General features: G+C 29.8%; 1 pseudogene; it reads left to right on the top strand.

Moving 5' to 3' along the window:
- Nucleotides 1–349: 349 nt before the first annotated feature.
- On the top strand, nucleotides 350–1,213 carry LOC114946382 (uncharacterized; annotated as a pseudogene).
- Nucleotides 1,214–19,662: the final 18,449 nt, after the last annotated feature.

Consider the following 19,662-nt stretch of genomic DNA (forward strand, 5'->3'; position numbering starts at 1 on the left):
AAATACAAAGCAAGATGAGTCAATTAGTAAAAATAAGCAAGACAGCGTAATAGAGGAATCTGATTTAATAACAGATTTCAATAATAAGTGTGATAGTTGTAATGGACAGAATGATAGTGATACCGTTGAAGATAATTATAAAAAAAATAGAGACTCAAACATTGATGCAGTAATTTCATGTGCAAGCGTTAGTATTGATAAAGAAAATGGAATTCTCAACGCAGAGGAATCATCAGCATTAGAAGACATTAGTTTACAAAATGTAGATGCAAGTGTTGCGCAACAAAAAGTTTTATCTGAAACTGAATTTAAATTTTGTACTGATTTATTAAAAAGTGATTCAATTAATTTAATGTCCCTAATAAAAAGTGATGAGCAGTTAATAACATTCACTGGAATAAATCATAATCTGTTAAGTAGCTTAACAGCAGCAGTGAAATTATGTGAAAAAAAGTCAGTACACAAGCAAGTTTTCTAATTCAGTGGAGGATAGAATAGTATTGTGTTTATGCAAACTTCGATTAAATTTGTCTTTTTCTTCTTTAGCAGTACTATTTGGTTTAAATAGAAAAAGTTGCGCAAAACATTTTTATTATATGGTTCAAATATTATCTGCCATTTTAAAAAAAGTCATATACTAGCCTTCAAAAGAAGAAATTATGAAAAGTATGCCAAAATGTTTTAAAAATTTTAAACAAACTGGTATTGTATTAGATTGTATAGAAATACCAGTAGAGAGACCTACTTGCTTGAAATGTCGCTTAAAATTATATTCACACTACAAAGGATGTGAAACTGAAATTATTAATAGGCATAACACCTTCTGGGCTAATAACTTTTTGAGTGAAGCTTATGGTGGTCGAGCATCTGATAAAACAATTTTTAATCAAAGCAAAATAATTGATAAAATAGATGAGACAAGAGATGCAATCATGAGGATAAGGGTTTCAACATTGAAATGGAAAGTCTAGAAAATAATGTGCAATTAATAATTCCACCAAAACTTGGACAAAAAATTCAATTAAAAGCAAATGAAGTAGCACATACTAATAAAATTGTAGCAGCTCGTGTACATGTTGAACGAACTATTCAAAGATTTAAAATGTTTAAAATAGTTAAAAACAAAATTTCATGGACATTGATTCCTTACATAGATGGAATTTGCACTATTATTGCTGGACTTACATTATATTTATTATTTACCTTTTATTAATTGTACAAAAAAATTTTGTAATAATTTAAATAGTTGTTTTAGTGTGTAATAAATAAATTTTTTTTCTCTTATTTGTAAACTTTTATTATTCAAAACTATGAAAAAACACACACATTGCTTTCAACAAATGTTAAAACGTATTCAAATACAAAGTATAAAAATATTAGCAGCACAGGAAATTAATCTAATAACATTTCTTTCTTATTGAATAAATATTACATGTAATATCACAAATAATCATCACATTTTTATAATTTTTTTTTATAAAGCGTTTTTCCACTATTTTAATTGCCATTTATTACAATAAAAATTAGTGTTTTTAATAAAAAGTATACAACTTTTAAATATAAACTATATACAATATGAACAACAACTTAAACTAATAATTAATACAAAGTATTATATTTTAAACGAAAATATTCTGGTTATAATAATAATAACGAACAAAATAAATTAAAATAATTAATAATTTACGCTTAAAACTTTTTAACTTAAATCCAATATTCTATGTAATTATTATAGTGTTCTATCTACGCTTTTTGAGTCTTTAGAATTATGATTTTTATTACATAAATGCTTTAAAATTTCCATAAAATACAGGGTGATTCAGGAGGAAAGGTAAAGATTTTAGTGGGTGATAGTATAAGCAAATGCGAACAAAAAATGTCCTATTAACATGTGTCTTATTTTTATTTTTATTTTTATTTTTATTACATAAAAGAACGTCAAGATGACCTTAGAAGAGCTACACGTAGTACAGTCAAAAGAATTAGAAAGTGTATTGAAGTCGGAGGTGGCATTTTTGAAAATCAACTTTGAACTTAGTCATTTGCGTCTACTTTTGTTTGTGCCTTTGACTTTTTTCTGCTGTGAGTGGTTTATTGTAACCAATAAAAATAAGACACATGTTAATACAACATTTTTTGTTCGCATTTGCCTATACTATCACCCACTAAAATCTTTACCTTTCCTCCTGAATCACCCTGTATACTATTTGAAGTTTTTAGGTATGTATTCATTTAATACTACCTCACTATTATATTCAACATTTATAATTACACAATTATCATCTAATGATGAGTAAACAACAAGATCGCATTTGTATATGTTACTTATAAACATTTCTAATTGGATTTGACAGTAATATGAATGTTTCTTTTTAATTCTAAAATTTTCAGAGCTTTGATCAATCCATGGGACATTAGCTATATTTCAGCTGCTCCCTGTTTTTCCCTACATAAGAAATTTTATCTCAATAATTTTTTTACCTATAACGATTCCATCTGAACTGTATCCCAACCATGGAATGACTGGATTTACTAATAGTCCTGTTTGCATTACCACTAATCCTGTGCACCGCTCATAACCTTTTCTAGCTTTCGGTTCCATTTGTGTGCCATATCTTATACTTGCATTTCCTTCAAATTTATTGTCTAAATGCTTCTTTATTTTAGTATTCCAATCTGGGTTTTTATTGTTTATATAAATTAAGAAAGAATATGCAGTACTGGCAGTGATCCTCTTTTTCTTTCGTGGAACCACCTATTGCTTTTTTGGGTTTGAGTATTACTGCATAATAAAACTGCATCTTCCACTGTGATACACACATTTTGTTCATAGAACTCTCTTTGTTGAAGAAGCATATTTTTCAAAGTAGTATTACAAATATTATTATTTTTCTGGAGAACATACAAAATTGTGTCTTCCTTGATGGGAAAATATATTTGTGCACTAAATAAAACTCTACAATCTTCATTTTTTATAACATTCATGCATGTTACAGCATTATTATTACAGAACTTCTGTACCCTTTAATAGTTTTACTTAATTCACTCTCTGGAGCTCCTATAAAGTTTTTTATATATTTTTTACGTATAAATTATATATACACATATACAGGGTGTCCGGTAATTGTCGCCTCAATCGTCGTGTGCAGGTAAAGTAAGTTAAACCGAATAGGAAAGTCTTCTACCGTTTTGCGATTTACGTAATAATTATTGAATTATTAAATAAGAAAGATCGGCCAATCCACGCGAATAGAAGCGCGCGACGAGAAGAGACGTCCTACTGTAACACGATACACGAAGATTTTTCGAACATGATTCGTAGACAGCCATCGTTCGTTCTTCCTTCCGCTTTGCAGCGCGCAAAACGGTAGAGGACTTTCCTATTCGGTTTAACTCACTTTACCTGCACACGATGGTTGAGGCGACAATTACCGGACACCCTGTATATATATATATATATATATATACAAGTTATATGTGAGTGTGTGTGTGCGTGTGTGTGTATGTGTATAACAGGCCTATCTATAATAATTATAATTGATTATAAAGTAAATAATCCTTTGTAATAAATAAATGATTTATATAAAAGTATTTTAGAGATTTTGAATATAATAATACTATTATTATCAAAACAGAGCAGTAGCTAGATGAGAATAAATCATATAAATCATTTATTTATTACAAAAAATTATCCACTAAAACTTTATAATCAATTATATTCATAAAAGATTATTATATATATAATATGATTTCGGTTTTTTTTCTCTCGGGAAAGCAAAACACCAATGGATTCATCTAAAAATGTAGAGATTTATTAATTTATGAAGTTTTCCTTTTTCAAACAATTTACAAAAGTGTTTACTAACCTAAAAATGTAGAGAATCGACAATTAAATGTTCATGCCCTCCTACTTCTTATCACTCATCGACAATAGTTTAACTCAATATACTTTATCAACTTTATAAACTCAACAAACTTTATCAACCTTATATAATATTACATTAATCAATAGCGAAAACCACGTGGAGCTCTTATTCTCTCCCCATCTCTCTCTCTCTCTCTCTCTCTCTCTCTCTCTTCAGTCGCGCCGTCCCTCATGCATCCAACACTTACCGACGCATGCGCAAAGCTTTCATATATTTTTAGATTATAAATTTAATTATTTTTATTTTAGCAATGTAGATTATTTAAAAAAAATTATTATATACGTGTGCATGTATGAAAGAATGCAATGTAGAAGAGAGAAAATAGACAGAGAGATAGAAACAGATAGATCGATAAATATTATAGATAAATAGATAGAGAGACAGATAGACAGACATATAGATAGATAGATAGATTGGTAAATTGATAGATATTTCGATAGATAGACGACAGATTGCTAAATAAATCGATATATGTATGTGTATATATGCATATACAGGGTGTCCCAAAAAGATCGGAACACTGAAAAATCTCGAAAAGTATACGTTTTACAGAAAAAAGTTTCAGACAAAAGTTGTAAAAAATCTATTAATTGATCTTCTCAGTTTGACCTTGGATTGCGTTACCAAGATCAGAATAAGGTCACCTTGAATTTCTTAGATGGAATCCTTTATTTTTTATTACATATTCTTGTAGTTTATCTAGAGAGCTTTCCAAAACACTAATAAAATTATTTTTTATTGAGTACTCTTTGAGTTACAAAGGCTAACAATTTTTTGACATATAATGTAAAATATTTTTGTAAAATATTCAATTTTCGGTAATCATATCTTTTTTTGCACGGAATAATGAGACCAATGAATTGGTGTAAAAAAACAATTGCTTATAAAAAAAGTATGCTTGCTGCATATTGAATATTACATATTTTTTTTAACAAATATCTGTTTTTTTTATTGATCTTATTATACTGTGCAAAAAAGTAGGTATGATTACCAAAAATGGAATATTTTACAAAGATATTTAATATTTTATGTCAAAAAATTGTTAGCTTCTAACCTTTATAACTCAAAGAGCACTCAATGAAAAATAATTTTATTATAGTGTTTTGGAAAGCTCTCGAGATAAGCTACAAGAATATATATTAAAAAATATAGGATTCCATCTAAGAAATTAGAGACATTATTCTGACCTTGGGAGCGCCGTCCAAGGTCAAATTGATAAGATTAGTAAATAGATTTTTTTCCCTACAATTTTTATCGGAAACTTTTTTCTGTAAAACGTATACTTTTCGAGATTGTTTAGTGTTCCGATCTTTTTGGGGCACCCTGTATATATTTATATTAGAATATCGCAAAAAATTTATAGATGGAGAAAATATTGAAAATTTCAAAATTATCTTTATTTTTAGAATGATCTCAAGAATACAAAGTTTCACTGTGGACATCAGTTGCAGGACACCCTGTATATACATACATACATACATAATACACACACACACATATATATATATATATATATTGTATATATGTATATATAAATGTATGTATGTATATATGTATGTATGTATAGGGTGTTCTGCAACTGATGTCCACAGTGAAACTTATATTTGTATTCTTGAGATCATTCTAAAAATAAACATGTTTTTGAAATTTTCAAGATTTTTTTCATCTATAAATTTTTTGCGATATTCTAATGAATCTAATGATATTCCCCTCATTCTTATTCAACATTTATGGAGTTCAATTTTTATAAAATTTTTTTACATAAATAAATATATATATATATATATATATATAATTTCGAAAAATAATGATTTTTGAAAAATAAAGCAGTCACTTGCTTATTTTAAATAGTTATTAGTAATAGAAATATTATAGTAGTAACAAATAGTATTTACAATAGTACAATAGTAGTAATAATAGTTATAAAGTTGCAGTAAGTAACAAAAAAAGATATTTTATATCAGAGACGATATATTTGCCTGATAATTGTTTCTTAAATATATTCTTCCAGAACGATTTGCATGTGCGTTCTGGTTATTAAAAAAAGATATTTTATACCAGAAACAATATATTCACCTGCTAGTTGCTTTAAAAAATATCTTCTCCCAGAACGATTTGCATGTGCGTTCTGGTTATTAAAAAAAGATATTTTATACCAGAAACGATATATTCGTCTGCTAGTTGCTTCTAAAAGTATCTTCTCTCAGAACAATTTGCACATGTGCGTTCTGGTTATTTAAACAAAGATATTTTATATCAGAGACGATATATTTGCCTGCTAATTGTTTCTAAAATATCTTCTCCCAGAACGATTTGCATGTGCGTTCTGGTTATTAAAGTTAGTATCCAATCGTTAGTACCTACGATGCAATGCCTGGAGTCAAATTCAAATACAGGTATGTGTAGTAAAAATGTCGAACTTTGCGAAGATAACAATCATTTTGTTATCTAAAGAATAGCCCTTTGGATATAAATCGTATCCAGGAAAGCATGCGCTCAAGGGCGTCGCATTGTCGATTCTTCTCATATGTGGAATGAACTTCAGAGATCATTCAATAATCATATGCAAAAAATAGAGTGCCAATTTAAAGATTGGAAACTAATAAAAACTAAAACCGAAGGCCAAGAGGAAAATGGCTCTAGGAATAGCACATATAAGAATACTAGCAATAAATCCATCGATTTTTAAAAATTGGTGGAATTATTCTCAGATACGATGGATTCTAAAGTTAGTATTCAAAAAGTGTCGCCTTTTCCTAAATAATAAAAATTTATCAAATTAATAATTTGTTATATTCCAATACATATCGTTGCAAAAAGACGTTTCAATGCAAATGTCTTGTTTGCTATAATTAGATAGACGAAAAAAAAACATTTTGTAGCTGCGTTCTCATGGGAATGGGCGATAGAGGGGCCCATTTTATCCTCGATATTTAAAAAAATATTATATAATATTTTTTCATTATCGAGTTACATATAATTATCAATATAATTACTTATTATTTACATGTGTGTGTATGAATATATTTACTGAGCATTCACATGTGTGTATAAATATATTTACTGAGTGTTCTAAATAAAACGTTACAATTTTTATTTCTAAAAGTATAATTTTTAGAAAATAATGCTGCAAATAAAGTTCCAGTATTTCAACGGAGATATACATATTTTGATGTTACAGAAATGTTTGTAGAAGGCAATTTTCAATATTATTAGTCAACTTGATTATTTGATATTGATTAGTCTAAGTATTTATGTAAATTGATTCCTTGTAACATATTCTGCATACAGGGTAAAAGTCAATAATTGAACGGTTTACGAGATATTTTACATAATCTAACATATTTTGATATAAAAAATAAAAATATTTTGTAAATAAAATATTTAGAGATAAAAAACAATGTGAGCCTATTACGTGAGCCTATTTCCAGAATAAAAGTTTAATATTCACTAAATTAAATAATGCTACGGTTAATGACAATATGACTAATAAAAAGGAGAAAAGATTCATAGCTGTTCCATATATTAGCGGTTTATCAGAGGGAGTATGCGGAATATTTAAAAAAACAGAATATGCCACGGGTTTCAAGTGTTTCAATCGTCTAAATAAATTTATTAAGGTGCACAAGGAGTCGACACCAAGGATGGAGACCAATAATGTTATTTATAAAATTAATTGTAACGATTGTAATGCGACTTATGTGGGTCAAACAAAAAGACAGTTGAAGACAAGAATAAAGGAACATAAAAATAATATTAGATATTTACACACGAAACCTTCGGTAATATCTGAACATATTATCAATGAAAATCACTCTATTGATTGGGAAAATACAAAAATTCTTGATCGTGAACCCAATTATTATAAACGATTAATATCAGAAATGATTTTCATAAAACAACAAAACGAAGGCTTAAATAAAATCGAAGATTTAGATACATTAGATAGCAGTTATTTTCCTTTATTGGAGTCTTCCTAGCGAACAATTCGTAAAAAACATGTTTACTAATTAGTGGCAGATATATATAGAGTGCTAAGTCGCGACTCGTATCACTTTTGTATTTACAACGTGAGTGTCAAGATGTTCTATCTTTCTGTGACTAGGGTCAATTTAACGTTTTTAATTTGAAAGTTAAGGTGAGAGCTATATTAAATATTACTTGAATCTCAATTTTATTGTTTGAAGAAGTGTTAGATGTAATAAAAAATTTTGTAATAATAGAAATTGCGAGACCTAGGACATATTAGAAGAGAATTGACTTAACACGGATCACATTGTACTGGCTTAACTATGTTTTAACTAATTATGACTGAAGAGACGCAAGTAAGCGTCGAAACGTCTCATTGTGAATTAAATTTATATGATTTGATGTAAAATTTGGAAATATATATGTTTTGACATCAATTCACATAGCTCGTAATAGGCTCACATTGTTTTTTATCTCTAATTTATGAATTAACGAGCTTATTTATCTATTCAATTTATATGTAAAATATTTAGTGTTCGATAATACTTTTATGTATAGAATAATTATAGACAAATAAAAAAAGATACACAGTAAAAAAAAATACAATTTGCTACATGCAGCTATATATATTTTTTCGTAAAAACAACATGTTTGTTGTTTATACCAGTTGTTTCGTCTAATTATTCTATACATAAAAGCAAGACCATTAAAAACTAAATATTTTACGAGATATTTTGTATTTTATATCAAAAATATGTCAGATTATGTGAAATATCTCGGAAATTGTTCAATTCTTGGCTACATTTCTTTGTATTTTTATGCAGAATATTACAAAAAATCTATTTACATAAACGTTTAGAATAATTCTATATAAAATAATTAAATTGACTAAATAAATAAGCTTGAAAATTGCCTCTTACAAACATTTCTATGACATCAACTATGCCTCCTTTGAGATACTAAAATTTTTATTTGAAACATTTTTTTCTACAAATATTTTTAGCGATAAAAATTTGTAACGCTTATTGAAACACCCGGTACATATTTATTACATCTCTATTCTCCCTATATACTATATATATATATATATATATATATATTGTCTGCTAGTGCGTTTTGGTTATTAAAGTGCAGCAAAAAATATATATATATATATATATAATGTTAGATTATGTAAAATATCTCGTAAACCGTTCAATTATTGACTTTTACCCTGTATGCAGAATATGTTACAAGGAATCAATTTACATAAATACTCATTATTAGACTAATCAATATCAAATAATTAAGTTGACTAATAATATTGAAAATTGCCTTCTACAAACATTTCTGTAACATCAAAGTATGTATATCTCTGTTGCAATACTGGAACTTTCATTTGCAGCATTATTTTCTAAAAATTATACTTTTAGAAATAAAATATTGTAACGTTTTATTTAGAACACTCAGTAAATATATTTATACACACACATGTGAATGCTCAATAAATATATTCATACACACACATGTAAATGATAAGTAATTATATTCATACATACACATGTGAATGATATATATATATTATATATATAAGAATTGCATGTAAATATATAAGCAAAAAAACAAATATATATATATATATATATATATATATATATATAATATTATTGTGTTCAAACTATGTGATAAAGATAAACACAATTATGTATGTATGTTTTACTGTCATTGACACGCTTAGATAAAAACGCGTGTGCGAGATGATTCGACAGTAAAAATATATTATGTTGTCTAAAAAAATATAATATGTTGAACACAATAAAATTGTTTTTTTTGACATGCATGTAAATTTTTAATATATGGAAACTGCCGATAATAGCGAAATTAAAATTGTCGGTAATTATCGACAATTTTAGTTCCGCTTAGATGAGGGCGCTAACCCGTCGGAGTTCGGCCAACGCTCCGGCATCTCCTTAATACGGTTATCAATTTGGTAGACCACGCGATTTTACTGTCTAATGAAAAATTTTACACACAGAACATTGAGATTGTTAAGCAAATTCTAGCAAATAATTGTTTCCCAGCGAATCTTGTCAACTGCATAGTTAAGAAACGTATAGGGTTTTTGAAACATTATAAGAACAATATTGAACCACATAGTCATCAGAAATTTGATTTGAAATCATGTTTTACATTGCCTTATATAAAGTATCTCAGCGACAACATAAAAAATTCGCTCTCTAAATTTGGTTTGAAAGTAGTATATATATTCTATTCCAAAAAATTAAACAGGATCTTTAATTATGGCAAAGATAAAATTTTAAAACTTAATAAAACTGAGGTAATATATAAAATTGAATGTATGAACTGCGCTTTTTCTTATATTAGACAAACAAAAAGACATTTGAAGACCCGTATTAGGGAACATAGAAATAACATTAAATTACACGAAAGTAATTATTCTGTGGTGAGTAAGCATAGAGTAGAGTTTGGACACGATTTTGAGTGGGATAATCCTATTATATTACACTGTGAAAAACATACTAGAAAGAGAGAAATAGCTGACAATGAGATGTTTTATATAAAAAAAAATGTAATAACACTTTGAATTCTCAGACAGACACTGAAAATTTAAACATTAGATACGATAAGGTCATCAATATTGTTTAAATGTGAGAAAAAAAAAACTTATTTAATCGGTAGTTTGACGTCAATGTAGATATTTGTGTCATTACACACACAAAACTTTTTAAGTAATGACTATCATATACTTTTAATTATATTTATTTTATTTATTATTATTTTTCTTATAATCTTTATTGGTGGATTTTTAACACATAACGACTGTAAGTTTTCTTCTCCTATTTTCTATACGTTTTCCTTTTTATTGTCTTGGTGGCATTCTTATTATATATGACAAATTATAATTTTATTTTTATTTTTATTTTATGTATAATTTTTAATTTTATTTATTTTTCTATGTTTAATTTTATTTTTATTTTTTATATTATTTATTTATTTATTTTTAGTTTTTACCTATTAACTCTTAGTGTAAAAAATTTTTTTTTAATTTATTTTTTGGTATAGAATACTTCTGTTGTAAAAGCTGTATAACTTAATATTTTGTGCAGGAAAATTCTTTAATATTTTGTTTGTCAGTGATAAGATTAGATAGTTTACCAATTGTTTTTTTATTGAAGTGTCTTATTAAAGTTTTGTGCAATTTTTATTGTATTATTAAAAGTTTGTAATCACTTTGTTTCCAGCTCATTTGATAAAGACCTAAAACAAAGGTCGAACCGTAATGAAGAATATTTGAATAAACCAATATTTTTGCTCAGTTTGGTCGATTACGATTGCTAAATTTTTAACCTTGTGAATCAGGTAATATTTCATTTTCGGAGATGATGTGTCCCAGATATATTACCTTTTCGTAGGAATTCGCATTTGTCCGGCTGTAGCTTTAGGTTGTGTTCTCGTAATTTCTGCAAGACTTCTACAAATCTTTGGTTATGATTCTCCAGACTGGATCCATAGATAGATAACGATGTCGTCTAGGTAGACTAGGCATTTGAGTCCTTGTATCCCCGTGAGTACTGAATTTATTAGGCGTTGGAAAGTTGCCGGCGCGTTCTTCAATCGAAACGGCATTCGATTAAATTTGTAGTGTCCGTAGGGGGTTGAAAAGGCTGTCTTGCTTTTGTCTTGCTCCGCCATTGGTATCTGGTGGTATCCTGATGCCAGATCCAGAGTAATGAAGTACTTGGTGTTTCCCAGCTGATCTAGTACATCTGTGATATTTGGAGTGAGAATGAGTCACCTATTGTTAGATCATTTAGGCGCCTGAAATCTACGACTACCTTTAATTTTGGTTTCCCGGATAGTAGTAAGTGGGCCACTATAGGCCGTCAAAACAAACCCCCACTCCTCGGCCATTGGCGCCGACCCCCTGCTGTGCCAGACGGTCGTTTATGGCGTGACAGACAATGGCCCCTGTTGTGAAGGTCAGTGGCCCCTGTTGCAGGGGCCAAAACTCAGTCCGGACACAAGGCCCTGACGTCTAAGGGGGTGTGGCTAGACAGAATTTTGCGATCAGAGATTGGTCTATTTTTTTATCGGGGCATTAGTCTTCGGTGTCTGATAGGCTCTGCCTATACTTGCCGGCACTCTGATTGGGTGATTTTTATTTTGGAAGAGTAGAGGGAGAGTAGATGGGTTTTGGAAAAAGCCGACAAAATAGCGAGTCGTGGTATACCGAGGCCGCATGGAGGGCGACTATGGCACCTCGCTCTTCGAACTTTCTTACGCAATAGAGAGAAAGGGCCGCTGGAGTGACAGCAATGAAAAAGATTAGCAAAAAATACAGACTCGCACTGATTTCGGGCTGATAGCTTACTAGGCGTTGCACTATCGACTAATGCTGGTATCATCGGTAACAAAGGAAACAAAAAAAAAACAAAATATATAAAAATTATAAACGCCTCTAACGTCTGACCACAATTTCACTTGCCATATACGCGATATCAAGTATTATCGACACCGCGGTAACAAATAAGACCTAATAATAAAAAACAAAAAGAAACACGTGTACAATTTCGGCTGAACGTCACCTTGACACCTTGGATAATAAAAATAACTCTAATAGAAAACACGCTTGCTCGGGTTCGCATTCAAAGTTTTATTGCTGGAAAAATAAAATAAAATTTAGAGATACGTACTAAAGAACATAAGTCGAACATAAAAAAACATGAAACTAATTATTCCGTTATTAGTAAATATAGAGTTTCTTTGAACCATAATTTTGATTGGTCAAATGTTTCAATCTTACATAATGAACGTAATGTAAAAAAGAGGGAAATAGGTGTAATGATCTTTATTAAAAAACTAAAAAACTCTATTAATATGCAAAAGGATACTGAAAATTTAAATCCAATTTACGACACTATTCTTAATTTATTTTAAATCTTAGTAACTTATAATATTATTTTATTTCAGGGATAGTTAGTCGATTTTAGTATGATTTTCATTTATTTAGCATATACATTTTAATGTATTTTCTTCTCTTTTTAAAGTTTAGGAACGGGTTATTTTGGTTTTGTGGATCATTTAGCTTATTTATTTGACTTTTAATCCTCTCTAACATTGTTTACTTGTTGACTATTTAAATCGCAGTTGTCTTGTTTAGTTTGTCATAAAGAACACTTCGTTCCATATTAAACGTATTATTTTGTATTATATTCGATCTTACATTATAGATTGACACTATGAGCGTTTAGTTTTTTTGTGTTTTTTAAATAAGAGGTATTATTAATTTTAATATTATTTTTTATAAAGTAGACATTATAATATTATCATATTTAAAATTTATTGTAAACTTTTTGTATTTGAATTAATGTTATAGCCTAAAAAGGACCCAATTTAGGGTCGAAACGTCGTCTCTTTTGTAATAAAGTTTCTTACATTTAGCCAGTGTCGGTCAATAAAGCTCACTTTTTCTTGGTTTTTAAAATTGGACTGGCAATCACATCTTACTTTTGGTTAAAATAAAATTATTTCTTAATATACAGGGAAAAAATAAAGAAAAGAGCATATTAAATCAATTTGAAATACAAAATTTTATTCTATGCTAATTTTAAATAATTTAAAATCGGTAACGTTATTATAAAAAATGTATATAAAATTTATTTTTCTTGTTACATATTACAGACTTATGTTGTTACTATTATTAACACTACTATATTACAAAATTTTACACAAAAAAATATTTCCTAATATGCGTATAAAATATTTGTACAAAATGCGGGAGAAAATACAGAAAAAAAGAATATTATATTTTTATAATAAATATCCATACAGATATGAATATCTGTCATTGATAAATCTACGTTTCACTAATACCAGTGCGCATATTTTTGTTTCATCCCGCGTTACAATTTCATGAAACGCAGTACGACGAATGGCGTTAAAATGCAAATTTATCGTTGTCTCATCTTCTTCTTCATTATCTTTGTTTTCTCGTGTTTTTTCTCTTGCTTTTTGATGCTATTAAAATTAACACGCCGAGAGTTCTCGTAATAGAGAATTATACCTTTAACTTTGCAAGTTTCGTGTATAACTTCGTTAGGTGTTCGCACAATGTAGACGTAAAATTTCGAACCGCCGGACACGAATTCCTCGATGTAACTATCGCGGCCATAGCTCTCGAGTTCATCAATCATGTCGCCTAGAAAATTACTGGTGCGAGGTTCATATTTATCCGGTTCGCCGGTGCTCACATAAATGCAAGAATCGGTATCGTAATATAATACACGACTAAGCGCTCTAGATAATTATATAATTTTAGTCGCGCTTGTGCAGTCGTGTATGCGGCTATCACGACATTAATTATCGGTGAGGGTACGACGGCCTCGTGTCTCAATCGCTACGAAACATACATTGCCTCGTCGTTTATTGGCAATATATCGGTTATCTCGTGCTCGGGACTTGTTAATAATAACATAAAACGCTGATGTGACTTAACAATTTCGATATTTGGCAAATTGGATCGTTGGCCGAATTTTCCCCAAAACGAATTTAAGCAGAGCTTAGCAACCGAGTGTAAACCGGGATTTTGCGAGATGTTACGCTTATCGAGAACAATACCTTCGGTTTTCTCGTACTCCCGCAGGTATTGCTCTTTAGCATCATCGTCCGCGCATTCACTCGGCCATCCTCTTGCCTCCTGTTTAAGTTGTAAAAATGAGTTTATATATTCGGCGAACAATCCACCCTGCCGTATTTCGCGATTATATTGACTAATTTTATATTTAATATAAAAAAAACTGTTAATCTCGGCTCAAATTATTGTGTTACAATAAAAATAAAATCTCGACGGCAATCGGAGCCTGTGCGGATGACATGCACAAAATTAATAAATTAAAATGAGATCTCAAGTCAAACTCATTTATTCAATTCTAAACGTTTCGACCCACTTCGGGTCTTCTTCAGTAGAATCCGCAAATAAATTAAATATCTTAATACAATTGTCGCTCGTATATTGAAAACAAAGTGATAAATATAAGGCCAACTTATCGAGCTGAATATTCGAGATGTTCAGTCAACTACCATTTATTACATGTATAAATTATAAAACTACAGTCATTATATTAAAACTAACGCAAATTACAATCATTCTATAAACGTTTCGACCGCACGCGGTCTTCTTCAGTATAATTATTGAAATATAAATTCTTACAATTCACATAATATCGAAATTTAATTATAGTTATTCAGAATCAAGAGTTTTTGAGTAATTAACGCGTGTTTCAATCCGTCCTGTCCAACAATGTTCGCCTCGATATGATCCCTGATTTTGTTCAGATCTCGGATAGTTTCATCGTTAATATGCGAGAAATTAACCCGTTCCGTAGGCGCTGCGATTTATAAAAAATTACCGATCAACGCATGTCCAAATTATAATATGTATCCCCTACAATTGGTAGTATGCTTACCTATCATCGTTCTTCTTGATAATTTTGCTACTTATTAACAGTTATTAAGGATGACACATAACAAACCAACAATACAGAAAGACAGCTCATTTTAAACTCTACTTGATCGGAGAGCGTGCGTGTTTATATATGATCTAATATCTATGTTTTACTCGTTAATGTCCTATTTGTCCTATTATTATTTCTTGTTCGCTAATATATCCAAAATATCAAAATACGACTCGCTAAGTAACTCAGTATCTTTGTTTAAATTTAGTCCATTTTTTTGTTCCTTGATATGTAGCATCTCAGAAATGAGTCTTTTATAATAATTATTTTCGTTGTCCATGATCTTAACATTGTCCCAATTAAAAGTATGATGTTCATTTATTATGTGTTCAGAAATTACTGAATGTTTCGTTGAGTCCAACCTAATATTATTTTTATGTTCTTTTATTCGCGTCTGCAATTGCCTCTTTGTTTGGCCTACATAAGATGCATTACAATTATTGCAACTGATCTTATAAACCACATTCGAATTGCATGGATGTTTAGTTTTATCTTTCTGCGCTTTAATAATATTGTCCAGTTTGTTGAGACATCTATACCCTACCATACAATTTTTATTTTTTACCGAGGAAACAATCATTTCTGAGATCCCAACTATATACGGAATGACAAAGGATTTTTTATTGACCGAGTCATTTCTTATACTTTTTGTTCTTTCTATGTTGGCCTGTCTCTCTATAATGCTCCCCTTAGATATGATGTGTTCTATCCGATGATTAATTTTGTTAAAAATCAGATCAAGAGGGTAACCATTGCTTCTGAGTATATTAATAATTAACTCCAAATTTTTATTAAAAAATAGTGGATGTGATAGCAATAGACATCTGTCTACAAGGTTATATATTATTCCTATTTTGTGGCATAGTGGGTGGTTTGAATAAAATGATAACGTCCTTCCTGAGAAGGTTTCTTTTTGATACCAGTCTATATATATTTTGTTATTAATAATTTTAAGTGATAAATCTAAGAAATTCAAGCTATGGTTAACCTCTTGTTCGACCGTGAATTTAAGTCTTTCATGATAGTTGTTAAAATTATTCACAATCTGAGTCATATTAGTCATAGAGGTGGCCACTATTATGTCATCCACATAACGAAAATAAAACAAACATTCCAAATTCAACGCTTTGAGAACTGTATCCTCAAGATCTTGCATAACCAGGTCTGCAATAATTGGTGATAACGGTGACCCCATAGGGGTCCCAAACGTCTGTTTATAAATTATGTCATCAAATGTAAAATATGTAGAAGTCAATATGAATTTTATACCCCCCAAAAATTCGTTTTTCGGTATTTTAGTATTTATTCCAATGTGATCCCATCTATCGTTAATACCGTCAATCGCAAGATCCAGAGGAACGTTCGTAAACAAAGACACCACATCCAAGGAAAACATCCTATCATTCTCATCAATCTTTTTACCAGACAATATGCTGTACAAATCAAAACTATTATTAATATGACTTTTCGCTTTGGGTAGACTAGTTCGTAAGGTGTTTTGTAAAAACGAAGCCAGCGAGTATAGAGCTGTATCAACCGATGAAACTATGATTCTAACTGGATAGTTTTCCTTATGGATTTTCGGTAATCCATACGCTTTTGGAAGGAGAGAATCACTACAACGTAATTTATAATATTCGTTTTTTGAAATATAATCTTCCTTAAGCCATCTCTTCAACAAATCATTCAAATCGTTCTCTATTTTTTTGCACGGATTTTTTTTAACAATAGTGTAAGTGTTGACATCTTTTAAAACGTTTTCCATTTTGTTAATATAATGAGATCTTTCCATTGCCACCGTAGCATTACCCTTGTCCGCGCGTGTGAATAGAACATTCGGATTGTCTTTACAAAATTTTATTAAATCTCTGTGTGCACCAAGTAATTTTTGTTGACTTACGTCATTTTTATCCTTCGTGTTCAGAAGTTGTGCAAATTTTGGAACCGCGATATTTCTGATTGTTGTGAGATTATTAATATTATTTCGTTTGCTATTACTCTCTATGTCCTTGATGAATTCATGTATCGCTGTTTTTTTACTAATATTCGGAAGACAGAATTTATCACCCATTTGCAACAGATTAGAAACGTTAGGCGGAATGTCTGTGTTGGAAAGATTAACAAACCATTTTTTATTAGTATTTTCCAAAGGGTTAATTGTATCATTGAGAAATTTATTGGCTTCTATGTGTATATTGATCTCCTTGGCATCATTAGTGATTGCCCTGAGAGAATTTTGTGATATTTTCGTCGGTTGTGAAGTTTCAAAATGTAAAGAACAATGTATATCTATAGGTTTGATGCTGTTGATATACTTATAGTGTTGTTTTCTCTTAAGCCAATTGAATTTCTTTTCGTGTGCAGTAACCAATCTGTTGTGGCAATTTTTAAAAGCAATGTTATGATGTTCGAAAATTCTATTCCACGCGAGTACAGGTAAACGATTAAATAACCCGCTGGTGAGATGAAAAATCCTATTTTGTAATGACTCTACCTGTCTATGCAAATCAAAGATTTCAATGCTCATCGCATTTGTTTTGAATTTGTACAACATACTATCTAGTCTTCTGATCGATCTGTGATGAAAAACGTTAAATTTAATGCGGCAAAAACCTTCTAAATGTGTAGGAAAAATATCGCCATTTTTACAATTTCTTAAAAATTCCAATTTTGCTCTCGCTCTTATTAACAAGTAATTCGCACAAAGATACTGAGTTACTTAGCGAGTCGTATTTTGATATTTTGGATATATTAGCGAACAAGAAATAATAATAGGACAAATAGGACATTAACGAGTAAAACATAGATATTAGATCATATATAAACACGCACGCTCTCCGATCAAGTAGAGTTTAAAATGAGCTGTCTTTCTGTATTGTTGGTTTGTTATGTGTCATCCTTAATAACTGTTAATAAGTAGCAAAATTATCAAGAAGAACGATGATAGGTAAGCATACTACCAATTGTAGGGGATACATATTATAATTTGGACATGCGTTGATCGGTAATTTTTTATAAATCGCAGCGCCTACGGAACGGGTTAATTTCTCGCATATTAACGATGAAACTATCCGAGATCTGAACAAAATCAGGGATCATATCGAGGCGAACATTGTTGGACAGGACGGATTGAAACACGCGTTAATTACTCAAAAACTCTTGATTCTGAATAACTATAATTAAATTTCGATATTATGTGAATTGTAAGAATTTATATTTCAATAATTATACTGAAGAAGACCGCGTGCGGTCGAAACGTTTATAGAATGATTGTAATTTGCGTTAGTTTTAATATAATGACTGTAGTTTTATAATTTATACATGTAATAAATGGTAGTTGACTGAACATCTCGAATATTCAGCTCGATAAGTTGGCCTTATATTTATCACTTTGTTTTCAATATACGAGCGACAATTGTATTAATTTATTTTTAATATACGCTGGCCTTACAATGCGTCAATTTAACACAAAACGGACTGATTACTATTTTAATTTTAATTTTATTCATAGAGTTTTTGGAAGAATAACCGCAGATTATTTTAAACAATGGATTAATGCGAATTACTTGTTAATAAGAGCGAGAGCAAAATTGGAATTTTTAAGAAATTGTAAAAATGGCGATATTTTTCCTACACATTTAGAAGGTTTTTGCCGCATTAAATTTAACGTTTTTCATCACAGATCGATCAGAAGACTAGATAGTATGTTGTACAAATTCAAAACAAATGCGATGAGCATTGAAATCTTTGATTTGCATAGACAGGTAGAGTCATTACAAAATAGGATTTTTCATCTCACCAGCGGGTTATTTAATCGTTTACCTGTACTCGCGTGGAATAGAATTTTCGAACATCATAACATTGCTTTTAAAAATTGCCACAACAGATTGGTTACTGCACACGAAAAGAAATTCAATTGGCTTAAGAGAAAACAACACTATAAGTATATCAACAGCATCAAACCTATAGATATACATTGTTCTTTACATTTTGAAACTTCACAACCGACGAAAATATCACAAAATTCTCTCAGGGCAATCACTAATGATGCCAAGGAGATCAATATACACATAGAAGCCAATAAATTTCTCAATGATACAATTAACCCTTTGGAAAATACTAATAAAAAATGGTTTGTTAATCTTTCCAACACAGACATTCCGCCTAACGTTTCTAATCTGTTGCAAATGGGTGATAAATTCTGTCTTCCGAATATTAGTAAAAAAACAGCGATACATGAATTCATCAAGGAC

This window comes from Nylanderia fulva, unplaced genomic scaffold, assembly GCF_048542155.1.
Source record: "Nylanderia fulva isolate GAGA-0341 unplaced genomic scaffold, ASM4854215v1 Scaffold250, whole genome shotgun sequence".
Taxonomy (NCBI): Eukaryota; Metazoa; Arthropoda; class Insecta; order Hymenoptera; family Formicidae; genus Nylanderia; species Nylanderia fulva.